The 26,193-nt window shown below is 46.9% G+C and overlaps 30 non-coding genes across 30 annotated transcripts; 14 read left to right on the top strand and 16 right to left on the bottom strand.

Moving 5' to 3' along the window:
- Positions 1 to 174: 174 nt before the first annotated feature.
- On the top strand, positions 175 to 246 carry Trnap-ugg (transfer RNA proline (anticodon UGG)). Its single transcript has one exon. It is a non-coding gene; the product is annotated as a tRNA-Pro (tRNA).
- Positions 247 to 744: 498 nt separating this feature from the next.
- On the bottom strand, positions 745 to 816 carry Trnaq-uug (transfer RNA glutamine (anticodon UUG)). Its single transcript has one exon. It is a non-coding gene; the product is annotated as a tRNA-Gln (tRNA).
- Positions 817 to 1,370: 554 nt separating this feature from the next.
- Trnap-ugg (transfer RNA proline (anticodon UGG)) lies at positions 1,371 to 1,442 on the top strand. The gene has a single exon. It is a non-coding gene; the product is annotated as a tRNA-Pro (tRNA).
- A 498-nt stretch (positions 1,443 to 1,940) lies between these two features.
- Trnaq-uug (transfer RNA glutamine (anticodon UUG)) lies at positions 1,941 to 2,012 on the bottom strand. Its single transcript has one exon. It is a non-coding gene; the product is annotated as a tRNA-Gln (tRNA).
- A 1,124-nt stretch (positions 2,013 to 3,136) lies between these two features.
- Trnaq-uug (transfer RNA glutamine (anticodon UUG)) lies at positions 3,137 to 3,208 on the bottom strand. Its single transcript has one exon. It is a non-coding gene; the product is annotated as a tRNA-Gln (tRNA).
- A 554-nt stretch (positions 3,209 to 3,762) lies between these two features.
- Positions 3,763 to 3,835, top strand: Trnap-ugg (transfer RNA proline (anticodon UGG)). Its single transcript has one exon. It is a non-coding gene; the product is annotated as a tRNA-Pro (tRNA).
- Positions 3,836 to 4,331: 496 nt separating this feature from the next.
- Trnaq-uug (transfer RNA glutamine (anticodon UUG)) lies at positions 4,332 to 4,403 on the bottom strand. The gene has a single exon. It is a non-coding gene; the product is annotated as a tRNA-Gln (tRNA).
- A 553-nt stretch (positions 4,404 to 4,956) lies between these two features.
- On the top strand, positions 4,957 to 5,028 carry Trnap-ugg (transfer RNA proline (anticodon UGG)). The gene has a single exon. It is a non-coding gene; the product is annotated as a tRNA-Pro (tRNA).
- Positions 5,029 to 7,917: 2,889 nt separating this feature from the next.
- Positions 7,918 to 7,989, bottom strand: Trnaq-uug (transfer RNA glutamine (anticodon UUG)). The gene has a single exon. It is a non-coding gene; the product is annotated as a tRNA-Gln (tRNA).
- A 554-nt stretch (positions 7,990 to 8,543) lies between these two features.
- Positions 8,544 to 8,615, top strand: Trnap-ugg (transfer RNA proline (anticodon UGG)). The gene has a single exon. It is a non-coding gene; the product is annotated as a tRNA-Pro (tRNA).
- A 1,693-nt stretch (positions 8,616 to 10,308) lies between these two features.
- On the bottom strand, positions 10,309 to 10,380 carry Trnaq-uug (transfer RNA glutamine (anticodon UUG)). The gene has a single exon. It is a non-coding gene; the product is annotated as a tRNA-Gln (tRNA).
- A 535-nt stretch (positions 10,381 to 10,915) lies between these two features.
- Trnap-ugg (transfer RNA proline (anticodon UGG)) lies at positions 10,916 to 10,987 on the top strand. Its single transcript has one exon. It is a non-coding gene; the product is annotated as a tRNA-Pro (tRNA).
- A 498-nt stretch (positions 10,988 to 11,485) lies between these two features.
- On the bottom strand, positions 11,486 to 11,557 carry Trnaq-uug (transfer RNA glutamine (anticodon UUG)). Its single transcript has one exon. It is a non-coding gene; the product is annotated as a tRNA-Gln (tRNA).
- Positions 11,558 to 13,877: 2,320 nt separating this feature from the next.
- Trnaq-uug (transfer RNA glutamine (anticodon UUG)) lies at positions 13,878 to 13,949 on the bottom strand. The gene has a single exon. It is a non-coding gene; the product is annotated as a tRNA-Gln (tRNA).
- A 554-nt stretch (positions 13,950 to 14,503) lies between these two features.
- Positions 14,504 to 14,575, top strand: Trnap-ugg (transfer RNA proline (anticodon UGG)). Its single transcript has one exon. It is a non-coding gene; the product is annotated as a tRNA-Pro (tRNA).
- A 498-nt stretch (positions 14,576 to 15,073) lies between these two features.
- Positions 15,074 to 15,145, bottom strand: Trnaq-uug (transfer RNA glutamine (anticodon UUG)). Its single transcript has one exon. It is a non-coding gene; the product is annotated as a tRNA-Gln (tRNA).
- A 555-nt stretch (positions 15,146 to 15,700) lies between these two features.
- Positions 15,701 to 15,772, top strand: Trnap-ugg (transfer RNA proline (anticodon UGG)). The gene has a single exon. It is a non-coding gene; the product is annotated as a tRNA-Pro (tRNA).
- A 498-nt stretch (positions 15,773 to 16,270) lies between these two features.
- Trnaq-uug (transfer RNA glutamine (anticodon UUG)) lies at positions 16,271 to 16,342 on the bottom strand. Its single transcript has one exon. It is a non-coding gene; the product is annotated as a tRNA-Gln (tRNA).
- A 555-nt stretch (positions 16,343 to 16,897) lies between these two features.
- Positions 16,898 to 16,969, top strand: Trnap-ugg (transfer RNA proline (anticodon UGG)). Its single transcript has one exon. It is a non-coding gene; the product is annotated as a tRNA-Pro (tRNA).
- Positions 16,970 to 18,094: 1,125 nt separating this feature from the next.
- On the top strand, positions 18,095 to 18,166 carry Trnap-ugg (transfer RNA proline (anticodon UGG)). Its single transcript has one exon. It is a non-coding gene; the product is annotated as a tRNA-Pro (tRNA).
- A 498-nt stretch (positions 18,167 to 18,664) lies between these two features.
- On the bottom strand, positions 18,665 to 18,736 carry Trnaq-uug (transfer RNA glutamine (anticodon UUG)). The gene has a single exon. It is a non-coding gene; the product is annotated as a tRNA-Gln (tRNA).
- Positions 18,737 to 19,291: 555 nt separating this feature from the next.
- Trnap-ugg (transfer RNA proline (anticodon UGG)) lies at positions 19,292 to 19,363 on the top strand. Its single transcript has one exon. It is a non-coding gene; the product is annotated as a tRNA-Pro (tRNA).
- A 497-nt stretch (positions 19,364 to 19,860) lies between these two features.
- On the bottom strand, positions 19,861 to 19,932 carry Trnaq-uug (transfer RNA glutamine (anticodon UUG)). The gene has a single exon. It is a non-coding gene; the product is annotated as a tRNA-Gln (tRNA).
- A 555-nt stretch (positions 19,933 to 20,487) lies between these two features.
- On the top strand, positions 20,488 to 20,559 carry Trnap-ugg (transfer RNA proline (anticodon UGG)). Its single transcript has one exon. It is a non-coding gene; the product is annotated as a tRNA-Pro (tRNA).
- Positions 20,560 to 21,057: 498 nt separating this feature from the next.
- On the bottom strand, positions 21,058 to 21,129 carry Trnaq-uug (transfer RNA glutamine (anticodon UUG)). The gene has a single exon. It is a non-coding gene; the product is annotated as a tRNA-Gln (tRNA).
- A 1,752-nt stretch (positions 21,130 to 22,881) lies between these two features.
- Positions 22,882 to 22,953, top strand: Trnap-ugg (transfer RNA proline (anticodon UGG)). The gene has a single exon. It is a non-coding gene; the product is annotated as a tRNA-Pro (tRNA).
- A 498-nt stretch (positions 22,954 to 23,451) lies between these two features.
- On the bottom strand, positions 23,452 to 23,523 carry Trnaq-uug (transfer RNA glutamine (anticodon UUG)). The gene has a single exon. It is a non-coding gene; the product is annotated as a tRNA-Gln (tRNA).
- A 1,115-nt stretch (positions 23,524 to 24,638) lies between these two features.
- On the bottom strand, positions 24,639 to 24,710 carry Trnaq-uug (transfer RNA glutamine (anticodon UUG)). Its single transcript has one exon. It is a non-coding gene; the product is annotated as a tRNA-Gln (tRNA).
- A 554-nt stretch (positions 24,711 to 25,264) lies between these two features.
- Positions 25,265 to 25,336, top strand: Trnap-ugg (transfer RNA proline (anticodon UGG)). Its single transcript has one exon. It is a non-coding gene; the product is annotated as a tRNA-Pro (tRNA).
- A 498-nt stretch (positions 25,337 to 25,834) lies between these two features.
- Positions 25,835 to 25,906, bottom strand: Trnaq-uug (transfer RNA glutamine (anticodon UUG)). Its single transcript has one exon. It is a non-coding gene; the product is annotated as a tRNA-Gln (tRNA).
- Between the last annotated feature and the right edge of the window lie 287 nt (positions 25,907 to 26,193).

Raw genomic sequence — 26,193 nt, 5'->3', positions numbered from 1 at the left:
CACACAACTCAAGCAGCTCTTTCAGCCTTCACATACACTGGTCCTCAGCACAGCTCATGTTGTTGGTGTCGGATTAAGAAACCTCTTTGAGAATATGGTCCATATCGGATGCTGCGACTAGCAAGTGCGGCAAGATATCAGTAGGTGGCGGGGTGCACACCTGCTTCGTTGTGCGGCCTGTTGGTCTAGGGGTATGATTCGTGCTTTGGGTGCAGGAGGTCCCGGGTTCAAATCCCGGACAGGCCCTACTTTTCACTTTCGCGACAACCAAGCACTACGATAAACTAGCGAGTCTCTGAAAGTAAGCCATGCAACAGGACAAACTGCATGTCGGGCCACCGGCCAATGATACTGGCAAGTGCGTCTTGTGGAAAGCAATCTACGAAGCAGGATTAAGCCGTGTTCGATTACTTATATCTATACCTAAAGACTGACACGTATAACGAATCTATTCGTTTCCCAAGAACTAGTACATCGCATGCACGTTTGTTAAATGCACGCGCATGCAGCACCCAAAACGGAGAGATACTGGGACCCTCAGCTGAGGTCGTCTTCTCGCAGTTGAACTCCTTACGTTCCGTTATTAATCCTAGTAGCAAAAGCATAAGCATTTGGAGCGTTCCCCATTCACGTGTGGACTGCTATTAACAATTTGCATTACATGATCCTAGCTAAATTTCTGGATATACAATTCCAACTACCAGCTCGTACACATTTCTAGAAACTATCGCAAAACACAGAGTCAGGTTCCACCGAGACTCGAACTCGGATCGCTGGATTCAAAGTCCAGAGTGCTAACCATTACACCATGGAACCGGGTGCCCTCACGGACTGGAATTGAGCAGCATCATGACATTAAACCTATAAGCTGCGATTTATTACATGTAGCGTCCTCAGGAAGTGTTTGCGTGCTAATGAATCATCCAAGTAGGCTGAAAGTGGAGGGAGCAACTTGGAATGTAGCGAGAATTCTTGCCAGTATTCGTACATGAAATGATGTCTAAGGGTCAGGAAATCAAAATCGCGGAACAGCCACTTTCGTATGGTGGATGCTTTGTGCTGGAAGCAGCCTAGCTATGAAAACAGCTATGGACACAGAGTACTGTCGAAAAGTGCGTGCTGTCACACAACGCTACGTAGTGGGCGGATGGTGCGTGACACGATAACATTTGCACTTCACACGATCGACATACTGTCACACAACTCAAGCAGCTCTTTCAGCCTTCACATACACTGGTCCTCAGCACAGCTCATGTTGTTGGTGTCGGATTAAGAAACCTCTTTGAGAATATGGTCCATATCGGATGCTGCGACTAGCAAGTGCGGCAAGATATCAGTAGGTGGCGGGGTGCACACCTGCTTCGTTGTGCGGTCTGTTGGTCTAGGGGTATGATTCGTGCTTTGGGTGCAGGAGGTCCCGGGTTCAAATCCCGGACAGGCCCTACTTTTCACTTTCGCGACAACCAAGCACTACGATAAACTAGCGAGTCTCTGAAAGTAAGCCATGCAACAGGACAAACTGCATGTCGGGCCACCGGCCAATGATACTGGCAAGTGCGTCTTGTGGAAAGCAATCTACGAAGCAGGATTAAGCCGTGTTCGATTACTTATATCTATACCTAAAGACTGACACGTATAACGAATCTATTCGTTTCCCAAGAACTAGTACATCGCATGCACGTTTGTTAAATGCACGCGCATGCAGCACCCAAAACGGAGAGATACTGGGACCCTCAGCTGAGGTCGTCTTCTCGCAGTTGAACCCTTTACGTTCCGTTATTAATCCTAGTAGCAAAAGCATAAGCATTTGGAGCGTTCCCCATTCACGTGTGGACTGCTATTAACAATTTGCATTACATGATCCTAGCTAAATTTCTGGATATACAATTCCAACTACCAGCTCGTACACATTTCTAGAAACGATCGCAAAACACAGAGTCAGGTTCCACCGAGACTCGAACTCGGATCGCTGGATTCAAAGTCCAGAGTGCTAACCATTACACCATGGAACCGGGTGCCCTCGCGGACTGGAATTGAGCAGCATCATGGCATTAAACCTATAAGCTGCGATTTATTACATGTAGCGTCCTCAGGAAGTGTTTGCGTGCTAATGAATCATCCAAGTAGGCTGAAAGTGGAGGGAGCAACTTGGAATGTAGCGAGAATTCTTGCCAGTATTCGTACATGAAATGATGTCTAAGGGTCAGGAAATCAAAATCGCGGAACAGCCACTTTCGTATGGAGGATGCTTTGTGCTGGAAGCAGCCTAGCTATGAAAACAGCTATGGACAGAGAGTACTGTCGAAAAGTGCGTGCTGTCACACAACGCTACGTAGTGGGCGGATGGTGCGTGACACGATAACATTTGCACTTCACACGATCGACATACTGTCACACATCTCAAGCAGCTCTTTCAGCCTTCACATACACTGGTCCTCAGCACAGCTCATGTTGTTGGAGTCGGATTAAGAAACCTCTTTGAGAATATGGTCCATATTGGATGCTGCGACTAGCAAGTTCGGCAAGATATCAGTAGGTGGCGGGGTGCACACCTGTTTCGTTGTGCGGCCTGTTGGTCTAGGGGTATGACTCGTGCTTTGGGTGCAGGAGGTCCCGGGTTCAAATCCCTGACAGGCCCTACTTTTCACTTTCGCGACAACCAAGCATTACGATAAACTAGCGAGTCTCTGAAAGTAAGCCATGCAACAGGACAAACTGCATGTCGGGCCACCGGCCAATGATACTGGCAAGTGCGTCTTGTGGAAAGCAATCTACGAAGCAGGATTAAGCCGTGTTCGATTACTTATATCTATACCTAAAGACTGACACGTATAACGATTCTATTCGTTTCCCAAGAACTAGTACATCGCATGCACGTTTGTTAAATGCACGCGCATGCAGCACCCAAAACGGAGAGATACTGGGACCCTCAGCTGAGGTCGTCTTCTCGCAGTTGAACTCCTTACGTTCCGTTATTAATCCTAGTAGCAAAAGCATAAGCATTTGGAGCGTTCCCCATTCACGTGTGGACTGCTATTAACAATTTGCATTACATGATCCTAGCTAAATTTCTGGATATACAATTCCAACTACCAGCTCGTACACATTTCTAGAAACGATCGCAAAACACAGATTCAGGTTCCACCGAGACTCGATCTCGGATCGCTGGATTCAAAGTCCAGAGTTCTAACCATTACACCATGGAACCGGGTGCCCACGCGGACTGGAATTGAGCAGCATCATGACATTAAACCTATAAGCTGCGATTTATTACATGTAGCGTCCTCATTAAGTGTTTGCGTGGCTAAGGAAGCAACCAAGTAGGCTGAAAGTGGAGGGAGCAACTTGGAATGTAGCGAGAATTCTTGCCAGTATTCGTACATGAAATGATGTCTAAGGGTCAGGTAATCAAAATCGCGGAACAGCCACTTTCGTATGGTTGATGCTTTGTGCTGGAAGCAGCCTAGCTATGAAATAGCTATGGACACAGAGTACTGTCGAAAAGTGCGTGCTGTCACACAACGCTACGTAGTGGGCGGATGGTGCGTGACACGATAACATTTGCACTTCAGACGATCGACATACTGTCACACAACTCAAGCAGCTCTTTCAGCCTTTACATACACTGGTCCTCAGCACAGCTCATGTTGTTGGTGTCGGATTAAGAAACCTCTTTGAGAATATGGTCCATATTGGATGCTGCAACTAGCAAGTGCGGCAAGATATCAGTAGGTGGCGGGGTGCACACCTGCTTCGTTGTGCGGCCTGTTGGTCTAGGGGTATGATTCCTGCTTTGGGTGCAGGAGGTCCCGGGTTCAAATCCCGGACAGGCACTACTTTTCACTTTCGCGACAACCAAGCATTACGATAAACTAGCGAGTCTCTGAAAGTAAGCCATGCAACAGGACAAGCTGCATGTCGGGCCACCTGCCAATGATACTGGCAAGTGCGTCTTGTGGAAACAATCTACGAAATAGGATTAAGCCGTCTTCGATTACTTATATCTATACCTAAAGACTGACACGTATAACGATTCTATTCGTTTCCCAAGAACTAGTACATCGCATGCACGTTTGTTAAATGCACGCGCATGCAGCACCCAAAACGGAGAGATACTGGGACCCTCAGCTGAGGTCGTCTTCTCGCAGTTGAACCCCTTACGTTCCGTTATTAATCCTAGTAGCAAAAGCATAAGCATTTGGAGCGTTCCCCATTCACGTGTGGACTGCTATTAACAATTTGCATTACATGATCCTAGCTAAAATTCTGGATATACAATTCCAACTACCAGCTCGTACACATTTCTAGAAACGATCGCAAAACACAGATTCAGGTTCCACCGAGACTCGAACTCGGATCGCTGGATTCAAAGTCCAGAGTGCTAACCATTACACCATGGAACCGGGTGCCCTCGCGGACTGGAATTGAGCAGCATCATGACATTAAACCTATAAGCTGCGATTTATTACATGTAGCGTCCTCAGGAAGTGTTTGCGTGGCTAAGGAAGCAACCAAGTAGGCTGAAAGTGGAGGGAGCAACTTGGAATGTAGCGAGAATTCTTGCCAGTATTCGTACATGAAATGATGTCTAAGGGTCAGGTAATCAAAATCGCGGAACAGCCACTTTCGTATGGTGGATGCTTTGTGCTGGATCAGCCTAGCTATGAAAACAGCTATGGACACAGAGTACTGTCGAAAAGTGCGTGCTGTCACACAACGCTACGTAGTGGGCGGATGGTGCGTGACACGATAACATTTGCACTTCACACGATCGACATACTGTCACACAACTCAAGCAGCTCTTTCAGCCTTCACATACACTGGTCCTCAGCACAGCTCATGTTTTGGTGTCGGATTAAGAAACCTCTTTGAGAATATGGTCCATATTGGATGCTGCAACTAGCAAGTGCGGCAAGATATCAGTAGGTGGCGGGGTGCACACCTGCTTCGTTGTGCGGCCTGTTGGTCTAGGGGTATGATTCCTGCTTTGGGTGCAGGAGGTCCCGGGTTCAAATCCCGGACAGGCCCTACTTTTCACTTTCGCGACAACCAAGCATTACGATAAACTAGCGAGTCTCTGAAAGTAAGCCATGCAACAGGACAAGCTGCATGTCGGGCCACCTGCCAATGATACTGGTAAGTGCATCTTGTGGAAAGCAATCTACGAAGCAGGATTAAGCCGTCTTCGATTACTTATATCTATAACTAAAGACTGACACGTATAACGATTCTATTCGTTTCCCAAGAACTAGTACATCGCATGCACGTTTGTTAAATGCACGCGAATGCAGCACCCAAAACGGAGAGATACTGGGACCCTCAGCTGAGGTCGTCTTCTCGCAGTTGAACCCCTTAAGTTCCGTTATTAATCCTAGTAGCAAAAGCATTAGCATTTGGAGCGTTCCCCATTCACGTGTGGACTGCTATTAACAATTTGCATTACATGATCCTAGCTAAAATTCTGGATATACAATTCCAACTACCAGCTCGTACACATTTCTAGAAACGATCGCAAAACACAGATTCAGGTTACACCGAGACTCGAACTCGGATCGCTGGATTCAAAGTCCAGAGTGCTAACCATGACACCATGGAACCGTGTGCCCCTCGCGGACTGGAATTAAGCAGCATCATGACATTAAACCTATAAGCTGCGATTTATTACATGTAGCGTCCTCAGGAAGTGGTTGCGTGCTAATGAAGCATCCAAGTAGACTGACAGTGGAGGGAGCAACTCGGAATGTAGCGAGAATTCTTGCCAGTATTCGTACATGAAATGATGTCTAAGGGTCAGGTAATCAATATCGTGGAACAGCCACTTTCGTATGGTGGATGCTTTGTGCTGGAAGCAGCCTAGCTATGAAATAGCTATGGACACAGAGTACTGTCGAAAAGTGCGTGCTGTCACACAACGCTACGTAGTGGGCGGATGGTGCGTGACACGATAACATTTGCACTTCACACGATCGACATACTGTCACACAACTCAAGCAGCTCTTTCAGCCTTCACATACACTGGTCCTCAGCACAGCTCATGTTGTTGGTGTCGGATTAAGAAACCTCTTTGAGAATATGGTCCATATTGGATGCTGCAACTAGCAAGTGCGGCAAGATATCAGTAGGTGGCGGGTTGCACACCTACTTCCTTGTGCGGCCTGTTGGTCTAGGGGTATGATTCCTGCTTTGGGTGCACGAGGTATCGGGTTCAAATCCCCGACAAGCCCTACTTTTCACTTTCGCGACAACCAAGCACTACGATAAACTAGCGAGTCTCTGAAAGTAAGCCATGCAACAGGACAAGCTGCATGTCGGGCCACCTGCCAATGATACTGGCAAGTGCGTCTTGTGGAAACAATCTACGAAGCAGGATTAAGCCGTCTTCGATTACTTATATCTATACCTAAAGACTGACACGTATAACGATTCTATTCGTTTCCCAAGAACTAGTACATCGCATGCACGTTTGTTAAATGCACGCGCATGCAGCACCCAAAACGGAGAGATACTGGGAACCTCAGCTGAGGTCGTCTTCTCGCAGTTGAACCCCTTACGTTCCGTTATTAATCCTAGTAGCAAAAGCATAAGCATTTGGAGCGTTCCCCATTCACGTGTGGACTGCTATTAACAATTTGCATTACATGATCCTAGCTAAAAATCTGGATATACAATTCCAACTACCAGCTCGTACACATTTCTAGAAACGATCGCAAAACACAGATTCAGGTTCCACCGAGACTCGAAGTCGGATCGCTGGATTCAATGTCCAGAGTGCTAACCATTACACCATGGAAACGGGTGCCCTCGCGGACTTTAATTGAGCAGCATCATGACATTAAACCTATAAGCTGCGATTTATTACATGTAGCGTCCTCAGGAAGTGTTTGCGTGGCTAAGGAAGCAACCAAGTAGGCTGATAGTGGAGGGAGCAACTTGGAATGTAGCGAGAATTCTTGCCAGTATTCGTACATGAAATGATGTCTAAGGGTCAGGTAATCAAAATCGCGGAACAGCCACTTTCGTATGGTGGATGCTTTGTGCTGGAAGCAGCCTAGCTATGAAATAGCTATGGACACAGAGTACTATCGAAAAGTGCGTGCTATCACACAACGCTACGTAGTGGGCGGATGGTGCGTGACACGATAACATTTGCACTTCACACGATCGACATACTGTCACACAACTCAAGCAGCTTTTTCAGCCTTCACATACACTGGTCCTCAGCACAGCTCATGTTGTTGGTGTCGGATTAAGAAACCTCTTTGAGAATATGGTCCATATTGGATGCTGCAACTAGCAAGTGCTGCAAGATATCAGTAGGTGGCGGGGTGCACACCTACTTCCTTGTGCGGCCTGTTGGTCTAGGGGTATGACTCCTGCTTTGGGTGCACGAGGTATCGGGTTCAAATCCCGGACAAGCCATTCTTTTTACTTTCGCGACAACCAAGCACTACGATAAACTAGCGAGTCTCTGAAAGTAAGCCATGCACCACGACAAACTGCATGTCGGGCCACCGGTCAATGATACTGGCAAGTGCGTCTTGTGGAAAGCAATCTACGAAGCAGGATTAAGCCGTCTTCGATTACTTATATCTATACCTAAAGACTGACACGTATAACGATTCTATTCGTTTCCCAAGAACTAGTACATCGCATGCACGTTTGTTAAATGCACGCGAATGCAGCACCCAAAACGGAGAGATACTGGGACCCTCAGCTGAGGTCGTCTTCTGGCAGTTGAACCCCTTACGTTCCGTTATTAATCCTAGTAGCAAAAGCATAAGCATTTGGAGCGTTCCCCATTCACGTGTGGACTGCTATTAACAATTTGCATTACATGATCCTAGCTAAAAATCTGGATATACAATTCCAACTACCAGCTCGTACACATTTCTAGAAACGATCGCAAAACACAGATTCAGGTTCCACCGAGACTCGAACTCGGATCGCTGGATTCAAAGTCCAGAGTGCTAACCATTACACCATGGAAACGTGTGCCCCTCGCGGACTGGAATTGAGCAGCATCATGACATTAAACCTATAAGCTGCGATTTATTACATGTAGCGTCCTCTGGAAGTGCTTGCGTGCTAATGAAGCAACCAAGTAGGCTGAAAGTGGAGGGAGCAACTTGGAATGTAGCGAGAATTCTTGCCAGTATTCGTACATGAAATGATGTCTAAGGGTCAGGTAATCAAAATCGCGGAACAGCCACTTTCGTATGGTGGATGCTTTGTGCTGGAAGCAGCCTAGCTATGAAATAGCTATGGACACAGAGTACTGTCGAAAAGTGCGTGCTGTCACACAACGCTACGTAGTGGGCGGATGGTGCGTGACACGATAACATTTGCACTTCACACGATCGACATACTGTCACACAACTCAAGCAGCTCTTTCAGCCTTCACATACACTGGTCATCAGCACAGCTCATGTTGTTGGTGTCGGATTAAGAAACCTCTTTGAGAATATGGTCCATATTGGATGCTGCAACTAGCAAGTGCGGCAAGATATCAGTAGGTGGCGGGGTGCACACCTGCTTCGTTGTGCGGCCTGTTGGTCTAGGGGTATGATTCCTGCTTTGGGTGCAGGAGGTCCCGGGTTCAAATCCCGGACAGGCCCTACTTTTCACTTTCGCGACAACCAAGCATTACGATAAACTAGCGAGTCTCTGAAAGTAAGCCATGCAACAGGACAAGCTGCATGTCGGGCCACCTGCCAATGATACTGGCAAGTGCGTCTTGTGGAAACAATCTACGAAGCAGGATTAAGCCGTCTTCGATTACTTATATCTATACCTAAAGACTGACACGTATAACGATTCTATTCGTTTCCCAAGAACTAGTACATCGCATGCACGTTTGTTAAATGCACGCGCATGCAGCACCCAAAACGGAGAGATACTGGGAACCTCAGCTGAGGTCGTCTTCTCGCAGTTGAACCCCTTACGTTCCGTTATTAATCCTAGTAGCAAAAGCATAAGCATTTGGAGCGTTCCCCATTCACGTGTGGACTGCTATTAACAATTTGCATTACATGATCCTAGCTAAAAATCTGGATATACAATTCCAACTACCAGCTCGTACACATTTCTAGAAACGATCGCAAAACACAGATTCAGGTTCCACCGAGACTCGAAGTCGGATCGCTGGATTCAATGTCCAGAGTGCTAACCATTACACCATGGAAACGGGTGCCCTCGCGGACTTTAATTGAGCAGCATCATGACATTAAACCTATAAGCTGCGATTTATTACATGTAGCGTCCTCAGGAAGTGTTTGCGTGGCTAAGGAAGCAACCAAGTAGGCTGATAGTGGAGGGAGCAACTTGGAATGTAGCGAGAATTCTTGCCAGTATTCGTACATGAAATGATGTCTAAGGGTCAGGTAATCAAAATCGCGGAACAGCCACTTTCGTATGGTGGATGCTTTGTGCTGGAAGCAGCCTAGCTATGAAATAGCTATGGACACAGAGTACTATCGAAAAGTGCGTGCTATCACACAACGCTACGTAGTGGGCGGATGGTGCGTGACACGATAACATTTGCACTTCACACGATCGACATACTGTCACACAACTCAAGCAGCTTTTTCAGCCTTCACATACACTGGTCCTCAGCACAGCTCATGTTGTTGGTGTCGGATTAAGAAACCTCTTTGAGAATATGGTCCATATTGGATGCTGCAACTAGCAAGTGCTGCAAGATATCAGTAGGTGGCGGGGTGCACACCTACTTCCTTGTGCGGCCTGTTGGTCTAGGGGTATGACTCCTGCTTTGGGTGCACGAGGTATCGGGTTCAAATCCCGGACAAGCCATTCTTTTTACTTTCGCGACAACCAAGCACTACGATAAACTAGCGAGTCTCTGAAAGTAAGCCATGCACCACGACAAACTGCATGTCGGGCCACCGGTCAATGATACTGGCAAGTGCGTCTTGTGGAAAGCAATCTACGAAGCAGGATTAAGCCGTCTTCGATTACTTATATCTATACCTAAAGACTGACACGTATAACGATTCTATTCGTTTCCCAAGAACTAGTACATCGCATGCACGTTTGTTAAATGCACGCGAATGCAGCACCCAAAACGGAGAGATACTGGGACCCTCAGCTGAGGTCGTCTTCTGGCAGTTGAACCCCTTACGTTCCGTTATTAATCCTAGTAGCAAAAGCATAAGCATTTGGAGCGTTCCCCATTCACGTGTGGACTGCTATTAACAATTTGCATTACATGATCCTAGCTAAAAATCTGGATATACAATTCCAACTACCAGCTCGTACACATTTCTAGAAACGATCGCAAAACACAGATTCAGGTTCCACCGAGACTCGAACTCGGATCGCTGGATTCAAAGTCCAGAGTGCTAACCATTACACCATGGAAACGTGTGCCCCTCGCGGACTGGAATTGAGCAGCATCATGACATTAAACCTATAAGCTGCGATTTATTACATGTAGCGTCCTCTGGAAGTGCTTGCGTGCTAATGAAGCAACCAAGTAGGCTGAAAGTGGAGGGAGCAACTTGGAATGTAGCGAGAATTCTTGCCAGTATTCGTACAAGAAATGATGTCTAAGGGTCAGGTAATCAAAATCGCGGAACAGCCACTTTCGTATGGTGGATGCTTTGTGCTGGAAGCTATGGACACAGAGTACTGTCGAAAAGTGCGTGCTGTCACACAACGCTACGTAGTGGGCGGATGGTGCGTGACACGATAACATTTGCACTTCACACGATCGACATACTGTCACACAACTCAAGCAGCTCTTTCAGCCTTCACATACACTGGTCATCAGCACAGCTCATGTTGTTGGTGTCGGATTAAGAAACCTCTTTGAGAATATGGTCCATATTGGATGCTGCAACTAGCAAGTGCGGCAAGATATCAGTAGGTGGCGGGGTGCACACCTGCTTCGTTGTGCGGCCTGTTGGTCTAGGGGTATGATTCCTGCTTTGGGTGCAGGAGGTCCCGGGTTCAAATCCCGGACAGGCCCTACTTTTCACTTTCGCGACAACCAAGCATTACGATAAACTAGCGAGTCTCTGAAAGTAAGCCATGCAACAGGACAAGCTGCATGTCGGGCCACCTGCCAATGATACTGGCAAGTGCGTCTTGTGGAAAGCAATCTACGAAGCAGGATTAAGCCGTCTTCGATTACTTATATCTATACCTAAAGACTGACACGTATAACGATTCTATTCGTTTCCCAAGAACTAGTACATCGCATGCACGTTTGTTAAATGCACGCGAATGCAGCACCCAAAACGGAGAGATACTGGGACCCTCAGCTGACGTCGTCTTCTCGCAGTTGAACCCCTTACGTTCCGTTATTAATCCTAGTAGCAAAAGCATAAGCATTTGGAGCGTTCCCCATTCACGTGTGGACTGCTATTAACAATTTGCATTACATGATCCTAGCTAAAAATCTGGATATACAATTCCAACTACCTGCTCGTACACATTTCTAGAAACGATCGCAAAACACAGATTCAGGTTCCACCGAGACTCGAACTCGGATCGCTGGATTCAAAGTCCAGAGTGCTAACCATTACACCATGGAACCGGGTGCCCTCGCGGACTTTAATTGAGCAGCATCATGACATTAAACCTATAAGCTGCGATTTATTACATGTAGCGTCCTCAGGAAGTGTTTGCGTGGCTAAGGAAGCAACCAAGTAGGCTGAAAGTGGAGGGAGCAACTTGGAATGTAGCGAGAATTCTTGCCAGTATTCGTACATGAAATGATGTCTAAGGGTCAGGTAATCAAAATCGCGGAACAGCCACTTTTGTATGGTGGATGCTTTGTGCTGGAAGCAGCCTAGCTATGAAATAGCTATGGATACAGAGTACTGTCGAAAAGTGCGTGCTGTCACACAACGCTACGTAGTGGGCGGATGGTGCGTGACACGATAACATTTGCACTTCACACGATCGACATACTGTCACACAACTCAAGCAGCTCTTTCAGCCTTCACGTACACTGGTCCTCAGCACAGCTCATGTTGTTGGTGTCGGATTAAGAAACCTCTTTGAGAATATGGTCCATATTGGATGCTGCAACTAGCAAGTGCTGCAAGATATCTGTAGGTGGCGGGGTGCACACCTACTTCCTTGTGCGGCCTGTTGGTCTAGGGGTATGATTCCTGTTTTGGGTGCACGAGGTATCGGGTTCAAATCCCGGACAAGCCCTACTTTTCACTTTCGCGACAACCAAGCACTACGATAAACTAGCGAGTCTCTGAAAGTAAGCCATGCAACACGACAAACTGCATGTCGGGCCACCGGTCAATGATACTGGCAAGTGCGTCTTGTGGAAAGCAATCTACGAAGCAGGATTAAGCCGTCTTCGATTACTTATATCTATACCTAAAGAATGACACGTATAACGATTCTATTCGTTTCCCAAGAACTAGTACATCGCATGCACGATTGTTAAATGCACGCGAATGCAGCACCCAAAACGGAGAGATACTGGGACCCTCAGCTGAGGTCGTCTTCTCGCAGTTGAACCCCTTACGTTCCGTTATTAATCCTAGTAGCAAAAGCATAAGCATTTGGAGCGTTCCCCATTCACGTGTGGACTGCTATTAACAATTTGCATTACATGATCCTAGCTAAAAATCTGGATATACAATTCCAACTACCAGCTCGTACACATTTCTAGAAACGATCGCAAAACACAGATTCAGGTTCCACCGAGACTCGAAGTCGGATCGCTGGATTCAATGTCCAGAGTGCTAACCATTACACCATGGAAACGGGTGCCCTCGCGGACTTTAATTGAGCAGCATCATGACATTAAACCTATAAGCTGCGATTTATTACATGTAGCGTCCTCAGGAAGTGTTTGCGTGGCTAAGGAAGCAACCAAGTAGGCTGATAGTGGAGGGAGCAACTTGGAATGTAGCGAGAATTCTTGCCAGTATTCGTACATGAAATGATGTCTAAGGGTCAGGTAATCAAAATCGCGGAACAGCCACTTTCGTATGGTGGATGCTTTGTGCTGGAAGCAGCCTAGCTATGAAATAGCTATGGACACAGAGTACTATCGAAAAGTGCGTGCTATCACACAACGCTACGTAGTGGGCGGATGGTGCGTGACACGATAACATTTGCACTTCACACGATCGACATACTGTCACACAACTCAAGCAGCTCTTTCAGCCTTCACATACACTGGTCCTCAGCACAGCTCATGTTGTTGGTGTCGGATTAAGAAACCTCTTTGAGAATATGGTCCATATTGGATGCTGCAACTAGCAAGTGCTGCAAGATATCAGTAGGTGGCGGGGTGCACACCTACTTCCTTGTGCGGCCTGTTGGTCTAGGGGTATGACCCCTGCTTTGGGTGCACGAGGTATCGGGTTCAAATCCCGGACAAGCCATTCTTTTCACTTTCGCGACAACCAAGCACTACGATAAACTAGCGAGTCTCTGAAAGTAAGCCATGCACCACGACAAACTGCATGTCGGGCCACCGGTCAATGATACTGGCAAGTGCGTCTTGTGGAAAGCAATCTACGAAGCAGGATTAAGCCGTCTTCGATTACTTATATCTATACCTAAAGACTGACACGTATAACGATTCTATTCGTTTCCCAAGAACTAGTACATCGCATGCACGTTTGTTAAATGCACGCGAATGCAGCACCCAAAACGGAGAGATACTGGGACCCTCAGCTGAGGTCGTCTTCTGGCAGTTGAACCCCTTACGTTCCGTTATTAATCCTAGTAGCAAAAGCATAAGCATTTGGAGCGTTCCCCATTCACGTGTGGACTGCTATTAACAATTTGCATTACATGATCCTAGCTAAAAATCTGGATATACAATTCCAACTACCAGCTCGTACACATTTCTAGAAACGATCGCAAAACACAGATTCAGGTTCCACCGAGACTCGAACTCGGATCGCTGGATTCAAAGTCCAGAGTGCTAACCATTACACCATGGAACCGTGTGCCCCTCGCGGACTGGAATTGAGCAGCATCATGACATTAAACCTATAAGCTGCGATTTATTACATGTAGCGTCCTCTGGAAGTGCTTGCGTGCTAATGAAGCAACCAAGTAGGCTGAAAGTGGAGGGAGCAACTTGGAATGTAGCGAGAATTCTTGCCAGTATTCGTACATGAAATGATGTCTAAGGGTCAGGTAATCAAAATCGCGGAACAGCCACTTTCGTATGGTGGATGCTTTGTGCTGGAAGCAGCCTAGCTATGAAATAGCTATGGACACAGAGTACTGTCGAAAAGTGCGTGCTGTCACACAACGCTACGTAGTGGGCGGATGGTGCGTGACACGATAACATTTGCACTTCACACGATCGACATACTGTCACACAACTCAAGCAGCTCTTTCAGCCTTCACATACACTGGTCCTCAGCACAGCTCATGTTGTTGGTGTCGGATTAAGAAACCTCTTTGAGAATATGGTCCATATTGGATGCTGCAACTAGCAAGTGCGGCAAGATATCAGTAGGTGGCGGGGTGCACACCTGCTTCGTTGTGCGGCCTGTTGGTCTAGGGGTATGATTCCTGCTTTGGGTGCAGGAGGTCCCGGGTTCAAATCCCGGACAGGCCCTACTTTTCACTTTCGCGACAACCAAGCATTACGATAAACTAGCGAGTCTCTGAAAGTAAGCCATGCAACAGGACAAGCTGCATGACGGGCCACCTGCCAATGATACTGGCAAGTGCGTCTTGTGGAAAGCAATCTATGAAGCAGGATTAAGCCGTCTTCGATTACTTATATCTATACCTAAAGACTGACACGTATAACGATTCTATTCGTTTCCCAAGAACTAGTACATCGCATGCACGTTTGTTAAATGCACGCGCATGCAGCACCCAAAACGGAGAGATACTGGGACCCTCAGCTGAGGTCGTCTTCTCGCAGTTGAACCCCTTACGTTCCGTTATTAATCCTAGTAGCAAAAGCATAAGCATTTGGAGCGTTCCCCATTCACGTGTGGACTGCTATTAACAATTTGCATTACATGATCCTAGCTAAAATTCTGGATATACAATTCCAACTACCAGCTCGTACACATTTCTAGAAACGATCGCAAAACACAGATTCAGGTTCCACCGAGACTCGAACTCGGATCGCTGGATTCAAAGTCCAGAGTGCTAACCATTACACCATGGAACCGTGTGCCCCTCGCGGCCTGGAATTGAGCAGTATCATGACATTAAACCTATAAGCTGCGATTTATTACATGTAGCGTCCTCTGGAAGTATTTGCGTGCTAATGAAGCATCCAAGTAGGCTGAAAGTGGAGGGAGCAACTTGGAATGTAGCGAGAATTCTTGCCAGTATTCGTACATGAAATGATGTCTAAGGGTCAGGTAATCAAAATCGCGGAACAGCCACTTTCGTATGGTGGATGCTTTGTGCTGGAAGCAGCCTAGCTATGAAAACAGCTATATACACAGAGTACTGTCGAAAAGTGCGTGCTGTCACACAACGCTACGTAGTGGGCGGATGGTGCGTGACACGATAACATTTGCACTTCACACGATCGACATACTGTCACACAACTCAAGCAGCTCTTTCAGCCTTCACATACACTGGTCCTCAGCACAGCTCATGTTGTTGGTGTCGGATTAAGAAACCTCTTTGAGAATATGGTCCATATTGGATGCTGCAACTAGCAAGTGCGGCAAGATATCAGTAGGTGGCGGGGTGCACATCTGCTTTCTTGTGCGGCCTGTTGGTCTAGGGGTATGATTCCTGCTTTGGGTGCAGGAGGTTCCGGGTTCAAATCCCGGACAGGCCCTACTTTTCACTTTCGCGACAAGTAAGCATTACGATACACTAGCGAGTCTCTGAAAGTAAGCCATGCAACAGGACAAGCTGCATGTCGGGCCACCTGCCAATGATACTGGCAAGTGCGTCTTGTGGAAAGCAATCTACGAAGCAGGATTAAGCCGTCTTCGATTACTTATATCTATACCTAAAGACTGACACGTATAACGATTCTATTCGTTTCCCAAGAACTAGTACATCGCATGCACGTTTGTTAAATGCACGCGAATGCAGCACCCAAAACGGAGAGATACTGGGACCCTCAGCTGAGGTCGTCTTCTCGCAGTTGAACCCCTTACGTTCCGTTATTAATCCTAGTAGCAAAAGCAAAAGCATTTGGAGCGTTCCCCATTCACGTGTGGACAGCTATTAACAATTTGCATTACATGATCCTAGCTAAAATTCTGGATATACAATTCCAACTACCAGCTCGTATACATTTCTAGAAACGATCGCAAAACACAGATTCAGGTTCCACCGAGACTCGAACTCGGATCGCTGGATTCAAAGTCCAGAGTGCTAACCATTACACCATGGAACCGTGTGCCCCTCGCGGACTGGAATTGAGCAGCATCATGACATTAAAACTATAAGCTGCGATTTATTACATGTAGCGTCCTCTGGAAGTGTTTGCGTGCTAATGAAGCATCCAAGTAGGCTGAAAGTGGAGGGTGCAACTTGGAATGTAGCGAGAATTCTTGCCAGTATTCGTACATGAAATGATGTCCAAGGGTCAGGAAATCAAAATAGCGGAACAGCCACTTTCGTATGGTGGATGCTTTGTGCTGGAAGCAGCCTAGCTATGAAAACAGCTATGGACACAGAGTACTGTCGAAAAGTGCGTGCTGTCACACAACGCTACGTAGTGGGCGGATGGTGCGTGACACGACAACATTTGCACTTCACACAATCGACATACTGTCACACAAATCAAGCAGCTCTTTCAGCCTTCACATACACTGGTCCTCAGCACAGCTCATGTTGTTGGTGTCGGATTAAGAAACCTCTTTGAGAATATGGTCCATATTGGATGCTGCAACTAGCAAGTGCGGCAAGATATCAGTAGGTGGCGGGGTGCACACCTGCTTTCTTGTGCGGCCTGTTGGTCTAGGGGTATGATTCCTGCTTTGGGTGCAAGAGGTCCCGGGTTCAAATCCCGGACAGGCCCTACTTTTCACTTTCGCGACAACCAAGCATTACGATAAACTAGCGAGTCTCTGAAAGTAAGCCATGCAACAGGACAAGCTGCATGTCGGGCCACCTGCCAATGATACTGGCAAGTGCGTCTTGTGGAAAGCAATCTACGAAGCAGGATTAAGCCGTCTTCGATTACTTATATCTATACCTAAAGACTGACACGTATAACGATTCTATTCGTTTCCCAAGAACTAGTACATCGCATGCACGTTTGTTAAATGCACGCGCATGCAGCACCCAAAACGGAGAGATACTGGGACCCTCAGCTGAGGTCGTCTTCTCGCAGTTGAACCCCTTACGTTCCGTTATTAATCCTAGTAGCAAAAGCATAAGCATTTGGAGCGTTCCCCATTCACGTGTGGACTGCTATTAACAATTTGCATTACATGATCCTAGCTAAAATTCTGGATATACAATTCCAACTACCAGCTCGTACACATTTCTAGAAACGATCGCAAAACACAGATTCAGGTTCCACCGAGACTCGAACTCGGATCGCTGTATTCAAAGTCCAGAGTGCTAACCATTACACCATGGATCCGGGTGCCCCTCGCGGACTGGAATTGAGCAGCATCATGACATTAAACCTATAAGCTGCGATTTATTACATGTAGCGTCCTCAGGAAGTGTTTGCGTGCTAATGAAGCATCCAAGTAGGCTGAATGTGGTGGGAGCAACTTGGAATGTAGCGAGAATTCTTGCCAGTATTCGTACATGAAATGATGTCTAAGGGTCAGGTAATCAAAATCGCGGAACAGCCACTTTCGTATGGTGGATGCTTTGTGCTGGAAGCAGCCTAGCTATGAAAACAGCTATGGACACAGAGTACTGTCGAAAAGTGCGTGCTGTCACACAACGCTACGTAGTGGGCGGATGGTGCGTGACACGATAACATTTGCACTTCACACGATCGACATACTGTCACACAACTCAAGCAGCTCTTTCAGCCTTCACATACACTGGTCCTCAGCACAGCTCATGTTGTTGGTGTCGGATTAAGAAACCTCTTTGAGAATATGGTCCATATTGGATGCTGCAACTAGCAAGTGCGGCAAGATATCAGTAGGTGGCGGGGTGCACATCTGCTTTCTTGTGCGGCCTGTTGGTCTAGGGGTATGATTCCTGCTTTGGGTGCAGGAGGTTCCGGGTTCAAATCCCGGACAGGCCCTACTTTTCACTTTCGCGACAAGTAAGCATTACGATACACTAGCGAGTCTCTGAAAGTAAGCCATGCAACAGGACAAGCTGCATGTCGGGCCACCTGCCAATGATACTGGCAAGTGCGTCTTGTGGAAAGCAATCTACGAAGCAGGATTAAGCCGTCTTCGATTACTTATATCTATACCTAAAGACTGACACGTATAACGATTCTATTCGTTTCCCAAGAACTAGTACATCGCATGCACGTTTGTTAAATGCACGCGAATGCAGCACCCAAAACGGAGAGATACTGGGACCCTCAGCTGAGGTCGTCTTCTCGCAGTTGAACCCCTTACGTTCCGTTATTAATCCTAGTAGCAAAAGCAAAAGCATTTGGAGCGTTCCCCATTCACGTGTGGACTGCTATTAACAATTTGCATTACATGATCCTAGCTAAAATTCTGGATATACAGTTCCAACTACCAGCTCGTACACATTTCTAGAAACGATCGCAAAACACAGATTCAGGTTCCACCGAGACTCGAACTCGGATCGCTGGATTCAAAGTCCAGAGTGCTAACCATTACACCATGGATCCGGGTGCCCCTCGCGGACTGGAATTGAGCAGCATCATGACATTAAACCTATAAGCTGCGATTTATTACATGTAGCGTCCTCAGGAAGTGTTTGCGTGCTAATGAAGCATACAAGTAGGCTGAAAGTGGTGGGAGCAACTTGGAATGTAGCGAGAATTCTTGCCAGTATTCGTACATGAAATGATGTCTAAGGGTCAGGTAATCAAAATCGCGGAACAGCCACTTTCGTATGGTGGATGCTGTGTGCTGGAAGCAGCCTAGCTATGAAAACAGCTATGGACACAGAGTACTGTCGAAAAGTGCGTGCTGTCACACAACGCTACGTAGTGGGCGGATGGTGCGTGACACGATAACATTTGCACTTCACACGATCGACATACTGTCACACAACTCAAGCAGCTCTTTCAGCCTTCACATACACTGGTCCTCAGCACAGCTCATGTTGTTGGTGTCGGATTAAGAAACCTCTTTGAGAATATGGTCCATATTTGATGCTGCAACTAGCATGTGCGGCAAGATATCAGTAGGTGGCGGGGTGCACACCTGCTTCGTTGTGCGGCCTGTTGGTCTAGGGGTATGACTCCTGCTTTGGGTGCAGGAGGTCCCGGGTTCAAATCCCGGACATGCCCTACTTTTCACTTTCGCGACAACCAAGCATTACGATAAACTAGCGAGTCTCTGAAAGTAAGCCATGCAACAGGACAAGCTGCATGTCGGGCCACCTGCCAATGATACTGGCAAGTGCGTCTTGTGGAAAGCAATCTACGAAGCAGGATTAAGCCGTCTTCGATTACTTATATCTATACCCAGAGACTGACACGTATAACGATTCTATTCGTTTCCCAAGAACTAGTACATCGCATGCACGTTTGTTAAATGCACGCGAATGCAGCACCCAAAACGGAGAGATACTGGGACCCTCAGCTGAGGTCGTCTTCTCGCAGTTGAACCCCTTACGTTCCGTTATTAATCCTAGTAGCAAAAGCAAAAGCTTTTGGAGCGTTCCCCATTCACGTGTGGACAGCTATTAACAATTTGCATTACATGATCCTAGCTAAAATTCTGGATATACAATTCCAACTACCAGCTCGTATACATTTCTAGAAACGATCGCAAACACAGATTCAGGTTCCACCGAGACTCGAACTCGGATCGCTGGATTCAAAGTCCAGAGTGCTAACCATTACACCATGGAACCGTGTGCCCCTCGCGGACTGGAATTGAGCAGCATCATGACATTAAACCTATAAGCTGCGATTTATTACATGTAGCGTCCTCTGGAAGTGTTTGCGTGCTAATGAAGCATCCAAGTAGGCTGAAAGTGGAGGGAGCAACTTGGAATGTAGCGAGAATTCTTGCCAGTATTCGTACATGAAATGATGTCTAAGGGTCAGGTAATCAAAATCGCGGAACAGCCACTTTCGTAATGTGGATGCTTTGTGCTGGAAGCAGCCTAGCTATGAAAACAGCTATGGACACAGAGTACTGTCGAAAAGTGCGTGCTGTCACACAACGCTACGTAGTGGGCGGATGGTGCGTGACACGATAACATTTGCACTTCACACGATCAACATACTGTCACACAACTCAAGCAGCTCTTTCAGCCTTCACATACATTGGTCCTCAGCACAGCTCATGTTGTTGGTGTCGGATTAAGAAACCTCTTTGAGAATATGGTCCATACTGGATGCTGCAACTAGCAAGTGCGGCAAGATATCAGTAGGTGGCGGGGTGCACACCTGCTTTCTTGTGCGGCCTGTTGGTCTAGGGGTATGATTCCTGCTTTGGGTGCAGGAGGTCCCGGGTTCAGATCCCGGACAGGCCCTACTTTTCACTTTCGCGACAACCAAGCATTACGATAAACTAGCGAGTCTCTGAAAGTAAGCCATGCAACAGGACAAGCTGCATGTCGGGCCACCTGCCAATGATACTGGCAAGTGCGTCTTGTGGAAAGCAATCTACGAAGCAGGATTAAGCCGTCTTCGATTACTTATATCTATACCTAAAGACTGACACGTATAACGATTCTATTCGTTTCCCAAGAACTAGTACATCGCATGCACGTTTGTTAAATGCACGCGCATGCAGCACCCAAAACGGAGAGATACTGGGACCCTCAGCTGAGGTCGTCTTCTCGCAGTTGAACCCCTTACGTTCCGTTATTTATCCTAGTAGCAAAAGCATAAGCATTTGGAGCGTTCCCCATTCACGTGTGGACTGCTATTAACAATTTGCATTACATGATCCTAGCTAAAATTCTGGATATACAATTCCAACTACCAGCTCGTACACATTTCTAGAAACGATCGCAAAACACAGATTCAGGTTCCACCGAGACTCGAACTCGGATCGCTGGATTCAAAGTCCAGAGTGCTAACCATTACACCATGGAACCGGGTGCCCCTCGCGGACTGGAATTGAGCAGCATCATGACATTAAACCTATAAGCTGCGATTTATTACATGTAGCGTCCTCTGGAAGTGTTTGCGTGCTAATGAAGCATCCAAGTAGGCTGAAAGTGGTGGGAGCAACTTGGAATGTAGCGAGAATTCCTGCCAGTATTCGTACATGAAATGATGTCTAAGGGTCAGGTAATCAAAATCGCGGAACAGCCACTTTCGTATGGTGGATGCTTTGTGCTGGAAGCAGCCTAGCTATGAAAACAGCTATGGACACAGAGTACTGTCGAAAAGTGCGTGCTGTCACACAACGCTACGTAGTGGGCGGATGGTGCGTGACACGATAACATTTGCACTTCATACGATCGACATACTGTCACACAACTCAAGCAGCTCTTTCAGCCTTCACATACACTGGTCCTCAGCACAGCTCATGTTGTTGGTGTCGGATTAAGAAACCTCTTTGAGAATATGGTCCATATTGGATGCTGCAACAAGCAAGTGCGGCAAGATATGAGAAGGTGGCGGGGTGTACACCTGCTTTCTTGTGCGGCCTGTTGGTCAAGGGGTATGATTCCTTCTTTGGGTGTAGGAGGTCCCGGGTTCAAATCCCGGACAGGCCCTACTTTTCACTTTCGCGACAACCAAACATTACGATAAACTAGCGAGTCTCTGAAAGTAAGCCATGCAACAGGACAAGCTGCATGTCGGGCCACCTGCCAATGATACTGGCAAGTGCGTCTTGTGGAAAGCAATCTACGAAGCAGGATTAAGCCGTCTTCGATTACTTATATCTATACCTAAAGACTGACACGTATAACGATTCTATTCGTTTCCCAAGAACTAGTACATCGCATGCACGTTTGTTAAATGCACGCGCATGCAGCACCCAAAACGGAGAGATACTGGGACCCTCAGCTGAGGTCGTCTTCTCGCAGTTGAACCCCTTACGTTCCGTTATTAATCCTAGTAGCAAAAGCATAAGCATTTGGAGCGTTCCCCATTCACGTGTGGACTGCTATTAACAATTTGCATTACATGATCCTAGCTAAAATTCTGGATATACAATTCCAACTACCAGCTCGTACACATTTCTAGAAACGATCGCAAAACACAGATTCAGGTTACACCGAGACTCGAACTCGGATCGCTTGATTCAAAGTCCAGAGTGCTAACCATTACACCATGGAATCGGGTGCCCCTCGCGGACTGGAATTGAGCAGCATCATGACATTAAACCTATAAGCTGCGATTTATTACATGTAGCGTCCTCTGGAAGTGTTTGCGTGCTAATGAAGCATCCAAGTAGGCTGAAAGTGGTGGGAGCAACTTGGAATGTAGCGAGAATTCCTGCCAGTATTCGTACATGAAATGATGTCTAAGGGTCAGGTAATCAAAATCGCGGAACAGCCACTATCGTATGGTGGATGCTTTGTGCTGGAAGCAGCCTAGCTATGAAAACAGCTATGGACACAGAGTACTGTCGAAAAGTGCGTGCTGTCACACAACGCTACGTAGTGGGCGGATGGTGCGTGACACGATAACATTTGCACTTCACACGATCGACATACTGTCACACAACTCAAGCAGCTCTTTCAGCCTTCACATACACTGGTCCTCAGCACAGCTCATGTTGTTGGTGTCGGATTAAGAAACCTCTTTGAGAATATGGTCCATATTGGATGCTGCAACTAGCAAGTGCGGCAAGATATCAGTAGGTGGCGGGGTGCACACCTGCTTCGTTGTGCGGCCTGTTGGTCTAGGGGTATGATTCCTGCTTTGGGTGCAGGAGGTCCCGGGTTCAAATCCCGGACAGGCCCTACTTTTCACTTTCGCGACAACCAAGCATTACGATAAACTAGCGAGTCTCTGAAAGTAAGCCATGCAACAGGACAAGCTGCATGTCGGGCCACCTGCCAATGATACTGGCAAGTGCGTCTTGTGGAAAGCAATCTACGAAGCAGGATTAAGCCGTCTTCGATTACTTATATCTATACCTAAAGACTGACACGTATAACGATTCTATTCGTTTCCCAAGAACTAGTACATCGCATGCACGTTTGTTAAATGCACGCGAATGCAGCACCCAAAACGGAGAGATACTGGGACCCTCAGCTGAGGTCGTCTTCTCGCAGTTGAACCCCTTACGTTCCGTTATTAATCCTAGTAGCAAAAGCATAAGCATTTGGAGCGTTCCCCATTCACGTGTGGACAGCTATTAACAATTTGCATTACATGATCCTAGCTAAAATTCTGGATATACAATTCCAACTACCAGCTCGTATACATTTCTAGAAACGATCGCAAAACACAGATTCAGGTTCCACCGAGACTCGAACTCGGATCGCTGGATTCAAAGTCCAGAGTGCTAACCATTACACCATGGAACCGTGTGCCCCTCGCGGAGCAGCATCATGACATTAAACCTATAAGCTGCGATTTATTACATGTAGCGTCCTCTGGAAGTGTTTGCGTGCTAATGAAGCATCCAAGTAGGCTGAAAGTGGAGGGAGCAACTTGGAATGTAGCGAGAATTCTTGCCAGTATTCGTACATGAAATGCTGTCTAAGGGTCAGGTAATCAAAATCGCGGAACAGCCACTTTCGTATGGTGGATGCTTTGTGCTGGAAGCAGCCTAGCTATGAAAACAGCTATGGACACAGAGTACTGTCGAAAAGTGCGTGCTGTCACACAACGCTACGTAGTGGGCGGATGGTGCGTGACACGATAACATTTGCACTTCACACGATCGACATACTGTCACACAACTCAAGCAGCTCTTTCAGCCTTCACATACACTGGTCCTCAGCACAGCTCATGTTGTTGGTGTCGGATTAAGAAACCTCTTTGAGAATATGGTCCATATTGGATGCTGCAACTAGCAAGTGCGGCAAGATATCAGTAGGTGGCGGGGTGCACACCTGCTACATTGTGCGGCCTGTTGGTCTAGGGGTATGATTCCTGCTTTGGGTGCAGGAGGTCCCGGGTTCAAATCCCGGACATGAACTACTTTTCACTTTCGCGACAACCAAGCATTACGATAAACTAGCGAGTCTCTGAAAGTAAGCCATGCAACAGGACAAGCTGCATGTCGGGCCACCTGCCAATGATACTGGCAAGTGCGTCTTGTGGAAAGCAATCTACGAAGCAGGATTAAGCCGTCTTCGATTACTTATATCTATACCTAAAGACTGACACGTATAACGATTCTATTCGTTTCCCAAGAACTAGTACATCGCATGCACGTTTGTTAAATGCACGCGCATGCAGCACCCAAAACGGAGAGATACTGGGACCCTCAGCTGAGGTCGTCTTCTCGCAGTTGAACCCCTTACGTTCCGTTATTAATCCTAGTAGCAAAAGCATAAGCATTTGGAGCGTTCCCCGATCACGTGCGGACTGCTATTAACAATTAGCATTACATGATCCTAGCTAAAATTCTGGATATACAGTTCCAACTACCAGCTCGTACACATTTCTAGAAACGATCGTAAAACACAGAATCAGGTTCCACCGAGACTCGAACTCGGATCGCTGGATTCAAAGTCCAGAGTGCTAACCATTACACCATGGAACCGGGTGCCCTCGCGGACTGGAATTGAGCAGCATCATGACATTAAACCTATAAGCTGCGATTTATTACATGTAGCGTCCTCTGGAAGTGTTTGCGTGCTAATGAAGCATCCAAGTAGGCTGAAAGTGGAGGGAGCAACTTGGAATGTAGCGAGAATTCTTGCCAGTATTCGTACATGAAATGATGTCTAAGGGTCAGGTAATCAAAATCGCGGAACAGCCACTTGCGTATGGTGGATGCTTTGTGCTGGAAGCAGCCTAGCTATGAAAACAGCTATGGACACAGAGTACTGTCGAAAAGTGCGTGCTGTCACACAACGCTACGTAGTGGGCGGATGGTGCGTGACACGATAACATTTGCACTTCACACGATCGACATACTGTCACACAACTCAAGCAGCTCTTTCAGCCTTCACATACACTGGTCCTCAGCACAGCTCATGTTGTAGGTGTCGGATTAAGAAACCTCTTTGAGAATATGGTCCATATTGGATGCTGCAACTAGCAAGTGCGGCAAGATATCAGTAGGTGGCGGGGTGCACACCTGCTTTCTTGTGCGGCCTGTTGGTCTAGGGGTATGATTCCTGCTTTGGGTGCAGGAGGTCACGGGTTCAAATCCCGGACAGGCCCTACTTTTCACTTTCGCGACAACCAAGCATTACGATAAACTAGCGAGTCTCTGAAAGTAAGCCATGCAACAGGACAAGCTGCATGTCGGGCCACCTCCCAATGATACTGGCAAGTGCGTCTTGTGGAAAACAATCTACGAAGCAGGATTAAGCCGTCTTAGATTACTTATATCTATACCTAAAGACTGACACGTATAACGATTCTATTCGTTTCCCAAGAACTAGTACATCGCATGCACGTTTGTTAAATGCACGCGCATGCAGCACCCAAAACGGAGAGATACTGGGACCCTCAGCTGAGGTCGTCTTCTCGCAGTTGAACCCCTTACGTTCCGTTATTAATCCTAGTAGCAAAAGCATAAGCATTTGGAGCGTTCCCCATTCACGTGTGGACTGCTATTAACAATTTGCATTACATGATCCTAGCTAAAATTCTGGATATACAATTCCAATTACCAGCTCGTACACATTTCTAGAAACGATCGCAAAACACAGTTCCAGGTTCCACCGAGACTCGAACTCGGATCGCTGGATTCAAAGTCCAGAGTGCTAACCATTACACCATGGAACCGGGTGCCCCTCGCGGACTGGAATTGAGCAGCATCATGACATTAAACCTATAAGCTGCGATTTATTACATGTAGCGTCCTCTGGAAGTGTTTGCGTGCTAATGAAGCATCCAAGTAGGCTGAAAGTGGTGGGAGCAACTTGGAATGTAGCGAGAATTCTTGCCAGTATTCGTACATGAAATGATGTCTAAGGGTCAGGTAATCAAAATCGCGGAACAGCCACTTTCGTATGGTGGATGCTTTGTGCTGGAAGCAGCCTAGCTATGAAAACAGCTATGGACACAGAGTA

The sequence above is a fragment of the Schistocerca gregaria genome, chromosome 2 (assembly GCF_023897955.1).
Source record: "Schistocerca gregaria isolate iqSchGreg1 chromosome 2, iqSchGreg1.2, whole genome shotgun sequence".
NCBI classification, from domain to species: domain Eukaryota; kingdom Metazoa; phylum Arthropoda; class Insecta; order Orthoptera; family Acrididae; genus Schistocerca; species Schistocerca gregaria.
This window is presented reverse-complemented; position numbering and strand designations above follow the sequence as displayed.